This window comes from Dryas octopetala, chromosome 7, assembly GCF_963921425.1.
Source record: "Dryas octopetala chromosome 7, drDryOcto1.1, whole genome shotgun sequence".
NCBI classification, from domain to species: Eukaryota; Viridiplantae; Streptophyta; class Magnoliopsida; order Rosales; family Rosaceae; genus Dryas; species Dryas octopetala.
The window spans coordinates 18,309,620-18,318,062 of record NC_141372.1 but is presented as its reverse complement, the minus strand read 5'-3'; the positions used below and the strand labels follow the sequence as shown (position 1 = coordinate 18,318,062).

General features: G+C 42.9%; 1 pseudogene; it reads left to right on the top strand.

Moving 5' to 3' along the window:
- Positions 1–519: 519 nt before the first annotated feature.
- Positions 520–5,138, top strand: LOC147280240 (uncharacterized; annotated as a pseudogene).
- The last annotated feature ends 3,305 nt before the right edge of the window (positions 5,139–8,443 follow it).

Below are 8,443 nucleotides of genomic sequence, written 5' to 3'. Positions count from 1 at the left end.
CTCAGTAGTACACTTCACTTAAACTGAGCAAACACGTTAGGATGTTTCAAATTCAGGCTCCTTAGTGTCACGGCCCGCTATCTCAAGTCCGAGGCCCACTTGCGTAGGGCCTAACCCATTGTACTTGTTTAATTCTGGAACCTTCTAGATGTGTCTAGATTCATTGTATGGGGGTAGGTAGGATATTTTTTCCTTATTGTACTCTGAACTGTTAGATCAATCCGATCTTAACCGTCCAATAGGGGTAGGTAGAAGTAAGGAATTGTATATAAAGGGGGAGGCCTCATTTGGCCAAACCATCTTGAAAATACAAACATATTCTCCCCATATCTCTCTCTTGCGTTCTTAAGTATTCCTAAGTGTTCATCTCTTGTTCTTGCATATCTGTGCTGTTTGATCTACTTTGGCAAGTGATTGGCTGACTTAGCTTGTTCGAGGAGGCGACCAAGTCTAAGGCCGCATGGGTAGAGGACTCTGAAATAGTCATCCCGTGACAGTTGGTATCAGAGCAGGATTGAGATGGCGGATCAGTTGGTGACCAGCGTGGTGGACACGACGAACATCACCATGGAGCGGGGTGGTGAAAAGTCCAAGAGAGGCAAGTCAAAGGATATGGTCGGTGCGATGGAGGGACGACTTTCAAGGATGGAGAAGGCCATGGCCGATTTTGAGATTCGGCTTGAGGAAGATGTTCCTGAGATGGAGACCCTTAAGGCAATGGCGGAAGATCTTAAGGGAGAGTTCCAAGAAGCACTCACCTCTCTCGCAGACACAATCCGGCTGGAAGTCAAGGAGCAGCTTGACCAGTACCTTGCTGAGCTCACCACAGTTCGTGAGGAGATGGACGACATGAAGGGAGATTGGGCCTTATGTAAGAAGGCAGCGCTCAACAGTTCACATGAGCCTAGAGAGCCAAAGATGGATGCTTTCAAGCCCACTTCCTTCAATGGGAAGAGGGAAACTAAGGAGCTAGATACCTTCTTATGGAACATGGAGAGGTATTTCAAGTATTTGAGAATGGATGAAGATGAATCAAAGATCTCAACGGCAACCTTGTTCCTCACTGACAATGCACTCATGTGGTGGCGTAGAAGGAGTATGGAAATAGAGCAAGGTATATTTACTCTCACTACATGGACTGAGTTTAAGGCTGACATTAAGCTACATTTCTACTCTGAGAATGCTAGGTTTGAAGCAAAACAGAAGCTCAGGTGGCTGAGGCAGACGGGATCCATTAAAGACTATGTGGTTGAGTTCACCAATCTGCTTTTCGAAATCTCCACTATGAATGAGGAAGACAAACTTGTGTATTTTATAGATGGGTTTCAACCTTGGGCTCAAACGGAATTACAGCGAAGGAATGTCCAAACCTTTTCAACAGCTATCACTGCAGTTGAGTCCCTCATAGAGTACAAGAGAGCTGATAAGGGTGAAACCAAGTCCAAATGACCAAAAGGTAGTGGTAGTGGCAAAGGTGGGGCAGACAACAAGCCCAAAGAAAATACACAAGAGCAAATCCGAGCAAATTCGAACAAATTCGAGCCTAACAAGTCCGCTTGGTGGAACAAAGGTGATCCAAGGAGGAGAGAGAGATCTAGCCCATTAGCATGCTATTTTTGCGATGGACCTCATATAATGTGTGACTGCCCAAAGAAGAAAGCTTTGAATGCTATGATTCGGGGGGAAGAATCCGAGGAAGAGAAAGAAGAACAGATGGGTGCTCTTCAAAAATTTGCAGTTGTGCAAGCCCAACTTGCTCAGTCCAAAACCCAAGCCAGGGGTGTGATGTATGTCGATGCCATGGTGGAAGGCAAGGCAACCCGTGCACTGGTGGATACGGGAGCATCTCACAACTTCATGGCTGTGACGGAAGCAAAGAAACTTGGACTTCAGGTTTCCAAAGTAGGCGGCAATGTCAAGGCAGTGAACTATGCTGTAAAGCCAATTGTGGGGGTAGCTCGTGGTGTGAAGCTACAAATTGGCGCATGGAGTGGATCGACGGATTTCTCTGTGTTCCCCATGGATGACCATGGCATCGTGCTCGGGATGGAGTTTATGGACAAGGTAAAAGCTTTTCCCATTCCACACTACAATTCCATATGTATAGCGCAGGATGGGACGCTACCTTGCTTTGTGCCAGTAGAGAAGCATACCAGGCCCGAGACAAAATTCTTGTCAGCAATGCAATTTACAAGGTCATGGAAGAAGGGCGAGACGACTTTCCTAGCAACCTTGAAAGAAGATAGTGATGGAGATATTCCGCGAAGCCCGCCTCGTGGAGTGGAGGAAGTATTGAGCAAGTATGCAGATGTGATGCCCAAAGACCTACCAAGCAAGCTACCACCTAGGAGAGAGGTGGACCATGCGATTGAGTTGGAGCCTGGTGCTAAACCACCTGCTAGAGCACCCTACCGCATGGCTCCTCCAGAATTGGAGGAATTGAAGAAGCAGTTGAAGCAACTACTAGATGCTGGGTACATTCAACCATCCAAAGCTCCTTACGGCGCCCTAGTCCTGTTCCAGAAAAAGAAGGATGGCTCTCTGCGGATGTGCATTGACTATCGGGCGTTGAACAAAGTGACAATAAAGAACAAGTATCCCATTCCTTTGATTGCAGACTTGTTTGACCAACTAGGAGGAGCAAAATACTTCACCAAACTGGACCTTCGCTCGGGGTATTACCAAGTGAGGATCGCTCCGGGTGACGAGCCCAAAACCACCTGTGTGACATGGTATGGGTCTTTTGAATTTCTAGTCATGCCATTCGGACTCACCAATGCTCCTGCCATTTTCTGCACACTAATGAACAAGGTATTCCATCCCTATTTGGATAAATTTGTTGTAGTTTACATTGACGATATTGTGGTGTATAGTAACTCCCTAGAAGAACACATGGAACATCTGCGGATTGTGTTCCAAGTCCTTCTAGAGAATGAACTTTATGTGAAGAAGGAGAAGTGCTCATTTGCTCTAGAGGAAGTGGATTTCTTGGGGCATAGAATCAAAGGGGGTGAACTGATGATGGATGTAGGTAAGGTGAAGGCTATACAAGAGTGGGAGCCACCAAACAAAGTTACAACCCTCCAGTCATTCCTCGGGTTGGTCAACTACTATCGACACTTTATTAAAGGTTACTCAGCTAGAGCATCACCCTTGACGGACTTGTTGAAGAAAAACAAGGCATGGTCGTGGACCCAGGAGTGCCAGCATGCTTTTGAGGAGCTAAAGAAAGCCATTATGGAAGAACCGGTTCTGAAGCTCCCCGATCCCACAAAAGTCTATGAGGTACACACTGATGCTTCTGAGTTTGCTATTGGTGGTGTACTTATGCAGGATGGGCATCCGATAGCCTTTAAGAGCCGCAAGCTTAACTATGCCGAAAGGAGATACACTGTCCAAGAAAAGGAGATGACCGCAGTGGTCCATTGCTTACGAGTATGGAGACATTACTTGCTTGGTTCTCATTTCGTGGTAAAAACAGATAATATAGCCACTAGCTACTTCCTGTCACAGAAGAAGCTTTCTCCTAAGCAGGCAAGGTGGCAAGACTTTCTGGCAGAGTTTGACTACAAGTTGGAATACAAGCAGAGGAGTTCCAACCTTGTGGCAGACGCACTAAGCAAGAAAGCTGAGTTTGCTTCGTTAGCCGTACCCCAAAGTTCCCTTCTAGAACGAGTGAAGGAGGCATTACTACATGATCCTCAGACCAAGAGTTTGGTGGCCCTTGTCAAAGATGGGAAGACAAGACGGTTTTGGCTTCAAGAGGACTTGTTGTATACCACCGGAAGTCGGCTTTATATCCTAGAATGGGGCGGACTAAGACGTGAGTTGTTGAAGGAGTGTCATGAATCCAAATGGGAGGACATCCAAGCACCCATAGAATGTTGGCCTTGTTGGGTGATACCTACTATTGGCCACAAATGAGGCATGATGTAGACGCATATGTACGGACATATCTTATTTGCCAACATGATAAGGTGGAGCAAAAGCAACCTGGGGGGTTACTAGAGCTACTCCCGGTCCCCTCTCGACCTTGGGAAAGCATATCTATGGATTTTATTACATGCTTACCAAAGTCCGAAGGGTGTGGTTCTATCCTAGTGGTGGTCGACCGGTTCACTAAATATGCCACTTTTATTCCCGCATCACCAGATTGTAAAGCAGATGAGGCGCGCGCAGCATGCTTGTTTCTTAAACATGTGGTGAAGTATTGGGGAGTTCCAAAAAGCATCATCAGTGATCGGGACCCACGATTCACGGGGAAATTTTGGATGGAGCTCTTTAAACTTCTGGCCACAGAGTTGAACTTCTCCATTAGTTTTCATCCACAGACAGATGGGCAGACAGAAAGGATGAATGCACTGTTGGAGTTGTATTTGAGGCATTATGTGTGCGGCAATCAAAAGGATTGGGCCAAACTACTTGACATCGCCCAATTCTCATACAATTTGCAACAATCGGAGTCCACGGGAGCAAGCCCATTTCAGTTAGCCACTGGGCAACAACCATTAACCCCAAGCACACTTGCAACTGACTATACAGGGAGTAGCCCGGGCGCATTCAAGACTGTTAAGAAGTGGCGAATACAAAATGATTTAGCACGTGCACACTTGGTGAAGGCATCTAAGAAAATGAAGAAATGGGCAGATAAGAAGCGGCGCCATGTGGAGTTCCAAGTGGGAGACAAGGTCTTTGTAAAACTCAATCCTAGCCAGCACAAGTCCACAAGAGCATTACACAAAGGGCTGTTGCGGAGATACGAAGGGCCTTTTCCAATCCTCAAGAGAGTGGGCAAAGCTTCATACCATGTGGAACTCCCTCCCAAGAAGAAGATCCACCCTGTTTTTCATGTGAGCACATTGAAACCATTTCATGCAGATGTTGAAGAACCTAGTAGAGGGGAATTGAAGCGTGCACCACCCAACGTAGTCACTTCCTTTGAAAAACAGGTAGAGTGTATCCAGGCTAAGCGGGAGGTCCGGCGTAGTGGTATCCCGCGATACACTGAGTACTTCGTCAAATGGAAGGGGTTGCCTGTGTCCGAAGCCAGTTGGGAGAGTGAAGAGTCCTTGTGGCAGTTCAAGGACTACATCGCCATATTTGAGGATGAAGAAGCGACGAGGACGTCGCTTGATTAGGTGGGGGAGAATGTCACGGTCCGCTATCTCAAGTCCGAGGCCCACTTGCGTAGGGCCCAACCCATTGTACTTGTTTAATTCTGGAACCTTCTAGACGTGTCCAGATTCATTGTATGGGGGTAGGTAGGATATTTTTTCCTTACTGTACTCTGAACCGTTAGATCAATCCGATCTTAACCGTCCAATAGGGGTAGGTAGAAGTAAGGAATTGTATATAAAGGGGGAGGCCTCATTTGGCCAAACCATCTTGGAAATACAAACATATTCTCCCCATATCTCTCTCTTGAGTTCTTAAGTATTCCTAAGTGTTCATCTCTTGTTCTTGCATATCTGTGCTGTTTGATCTACTTTGGCAGGTGATTGGCTGACTTAGCTTGTTCGAGGAGGCGACCAAGTCTAAGGCCGCACGGGTAGAGGACTCTGAAATAGTCATCCCGTGACATTAGGCCTTGTCAATGTGACTTTTGGCTTCATCTGAATGACAGAAACAACATCAACGTTGGCGATGTTGAACTGCAAAACAAATCAAAGAAAAGTAGTGTCAGCAGTGAGACCCACGCACGAAGGCAGAAACATAAATAGAAAGCAAGTGAAGGATATAAATTTGTGGAGGTAAAACCTTGATCTTCGGTCTCAGATGCAAGCAGAGGCGACTGCGAATGCGAGAGACAATTAAGAGTGAGGAGCTGCCTTCTCATCTAGGGTTTTGAATGAACAAAGTGGGACCCAAGATCGCCAACCCAACAACTCACAGCAAGCCCGACCTCCGACCCATGTGCTTGATGGTCTGTGACTCCAGCGTCACCATTTCCTCAACCTCGAAGGCCTAAGAAAATCCCTAATTGGTCCACTTACTTTCATCTTTTCCCAAGTTGGTCCATGTCACACCCTGAACCCTGGGTATGCGACAGAAGCACCTTTCTTGGATATCCTGAGGGATTGATGCCAATTGACTGACGTTAATCTCCCAAGATACTCAAGAAATGTTGAGCCTTTTTAATTTAAAACTGGGTTGGATTAGAGTACTCATTATACAACATGAATTTTTAAGAAAATAATAAGATCAAAATAAATACATAAATATAAATTAACCAATCTGCTAGGGTGGAATAGTTAAATCAACACCCCAGAAAATGAAATTACCAAAGTATAAGAATAACTCACATAAGTTTACAAAATGATTAAAAGAAAATTTCATTGTTCAGAATAGGTTCCCAATGGAAAACATCCATGGGAAACTAAGAATTGCTGCAAAACAAATGACATGAATTGTCACGCCCCAATCCGTAATTAAGAACTAATTACGGATTAAGGTGTGAATCACACTCTAATTATAGAATTAACTTCTATAACTAGAATATGACTGAGAATAATAAAATAAAAGAAGAAACTGTATACTATTAACATACTATACTGAATTCAAGCTTAGTTTACAATATACAACTTGTCTCAGTAACTTAAGTTTAACAAAATTTCCAAAATAAAACAAAACAAAACTTCAAAGTCTGTTCACACTTATTCACACAAACTTCTTTTAAGGGTTCTGATCTTCTGTATTTGAACCTGCAAAGTTTATAAGTGGATGAGCTCTAATCATTGGCTTAGTAGAGACATTTCAGCTTAACATGCAAAATTAATTATATGAAATCTCAATGAATCATACAACATGGAGCAGATAATATATATTTGATAATATTATAGATGCATGAATGTTATGCTGCACTTTCTTAATAATCCCTTTAAAAAAATAAATTACAATTCATCTTAACTTCGGTCTCTGCCGAAGGTCCCAATGCGTTTTAGGGAGGTTAGATCGTTTTATCAATCTCTGCTGAAGGGGTTTCACTCCCCGCGCACTCTATAAATTTAAATTTAACTCCCAACCCCTTCTCACCACCAAAATCTTCATTTCTCAATGAATCATGTTTCACGTTCAAATAAATGTCACATTAAAATAAATGCACACAATTATATAATAATTAACTAATTCATATCATGTTCAAGTAATTCAAATAATTCATATAAATCACATATTAGCACACATATTGCATTTTTCAACAAACATTCAAAAAAAATCAAATTTTGTTGCTTAAGGTTCCCTAGATCCCCCTACCTCGATAACGAGATTAATCCGCGTTAAAAATAGCCTCGTGTTTTCAGGTTGTTTTCCGAACCTAATCCCATACAAGAAAATCACAATTAATTACGGAATAAAAATCGCTCACTCTCTAATTCTAGTGTGTGTAGTGAAAACACTAAGTTAGGTGTCTCGGATCGCAAAATGGAGTCCATCATCGGACTCGGAAGCAAAAATGCAGTGGGGAGAGACTTTCTCCGATCATCGGAGCCACTGCACGCGCCGGTGGTGCGAGTGGTGGTCTGGCGGCACTGTTCATTATCTTCAACCTTTAGCCAGTTTTTTGCTTTTTTTTTTTTTTTTTTTTTCAACTTTGGCTCGCTTTTTACCCTATCAAATCAACTCCAATTGAGCAAACTTATACTCGTTTTAAAGCTCTACAACTCTACTTTACAACCATCTAAAGAACACTCAAAATGGATCTTTAAAACTCAAGATATAAGGCCTCAAATTAGGGTACTCGAGCACTGTGAAAAATTGCAGAAATTTGGCAAATTTTCCAAAATTCAACCAAACTCATTTCTCTTTAATTCCAACCACTCAAAATGGTTCCTAAATCTAAGAAATGACAAATTATAACTTAAACTTCAACCAAAATCAAGGAAACACAATCAAATGAAATAAAATTCAAAAACTTTAAAACTGAAAAATTTGCTCTCTACACCCCAACCCGAAAATCCTTCATTTCTCCTTCAACTTCTTTGGTCTTTATGCTCCAATAAACAACTCCAACAACTATGTAAACTTCACCAAAACAGACTTCACAACTTAAAATCGAAATCCAAGAAAACATATGTTTTTTTTTATAAATAAATTTTACCTTCTTTCCTCTCCCTTCTTTCTCTGTCTCTCTCTATCTCTTTCTCAGGTTCTCTTCTCTTCTTTCTCTCTCTCCTTTTTCCTTTCTTTCTTTCCTTTGGTTTTCTTTTCTCTTGGGTTCTCTTCGTTTTTTCCTACTGGGTTTGTCTTACAAACTCAACTTAAAACAAACACACACACACACCACCGCCACACTCATAAGCACACACCACTGCTACTACCTAAAACACACACACACACACACACACACACACACACACACACACACACTTCACACACAAAACACAGCCACTGCTAGCCACCTCCAAATTAGCCAATTAAACAAAATTTAAAAACATAAAGAAAAAAA